The sequence below is a fragment of the Etheostoma cragini genome, unplaced genomic scaffold, assembly GCF_013103735.1.
Source record: "Etheostoma cragini isolate CJK2018 unplaced genomic scaffold, CSU_Ecrag_1.0 ScbMSFa_3080, whole genome shotgun sequence".
NCBI lineage: Eukaryota > Metazoa > Chordata > Actinopteri > Perciformes > Percidae > Etheostoma > Etheostoma cragini.
The window spans coordinates 1-1,404 of NW_023267311.1; the positions used below are offsets into that span (position 1 = coordinate 1).

Sequence of the window (1,404 nt, forward strand, 5' to 3'; positions counted from 1 at the left end):
TTAGCTGCAACCTTTGGTAAGTTTCTATCTTTTATGGTTATTAAATGATTAAACTATGAATCAGAGGTGCTGTTTTTTGCTCGTGGGCGAGTCTCTCGGGTTCAGAGGGTTGGCCATTTAGACTGTAAACAGTATGTTGGTCACCTGGTCGTTAATGTAATAGGAAGGAGCTCCAAATTTGACAGTATTGACTGGAAGGGATAGGCTTTGAGTTACATGGGGGATACACACTTTGCATTCAGTCTCGTAATCACCATAAAATTAGGTATCACTGAGATTTGAACTTGTGTTTCTGCATAGAGAGTACACAGTGCTCATTCTGAATGGGCCAGTATAGTGCATCAGAATTGCTTGTTGAATCGTCTATTAGCTTTGGAACCCCCCTTACCCCACAGCTTCAATTGTCAGATATGGGTGGTGGAGTGGGCACTGTGTCCAACCCTTTCTGTGTAAAAAAACAACCAGAGAAGTCTCTTGGATGAGAAACAAAACTTCTGCGGAGGACCTTTTACCAAGTCCAGTTGCCCTCGGCCTAGTTGTGGACTTTTGGGGTAATAGCATGGATCAGGAACCAAAACGGACACATCTGGACTCAATGTAGGCATTGTACGGCAATATTTGACACGTTTAGACCATGAAGACAGTTATCAGTTTATTTCCCATCTGGCAGGGACATTTCTGGATTCAGGTGGACATTGTGGACAGAAACATTGGTGGATCTTGATTCCCACCATAGGATTTGGCATGTGTTGCACATTCCCTTCACATCCCGCGCAATGTATTGCCATTGTCAAGCACATTGCCACTCTGGTGACTTTCTTCCATGTCTCCATGAATGCCCATATATTTGGGCTGACAGTTGAGAAACCTTCCCTTGTTAACCATGACATGGATGTCTGAGAAACTACTATACCATGACATGTTTAATTAACTATATTATAATTTATGAGACAGGTCCTACTGAACATCGGTTGAACCTGTCAGGATGGCTGAGCAGTCCAAGGCGCTGCGTTCAGGTCGCAGTCTCCACTGGAGGCGTGGGTTCAAATCCCACTTCTGACAACTAGTGTTTTCATTTGGAACTAATGTCTGAAAGTTGATATTTTTTTACACAGACAGGTTTGGACACAGTGCATGTGTTGTCAACACATGTAAAGATACTGACTGTGATTTAACTCTTTTTGTTTTGTTAAATGCTTGGTTGTGTACAAAACAGGAGAAAATGTGTCTTTGTTGCATCCAGGTTGTTATGTATAACAGATAAAAAGCGCAAATTGACATCATTCCATCCAATATGGCCAAGACGGGGTTGACAGATAGATTTTAAAATCCGCACAGATAAACAGTCATTGTAGCTATTTGCAGGATTTCCTCTAAATTTACCGAGATTAAACTAGGCTGTAT

At 41.8% G+C, this 1,404-nt stretch overlaps 1 non-coding gene across 1 annotated transcript; it reads left to right on the forward strand.

Moving 5' to 3' along the window:
- Window positions 1–979: 979 nt before the first annotated feature.
- Window positions 980–1,062, forward strand: trnal-cag. The gene has a single exon. It is a non-coding gene; the product is annotated as a tRNA-Leu (tRNA).
- The last annotated feature ends 342 nt before the right edge of the window (window positions 1,063–1,404 follow it).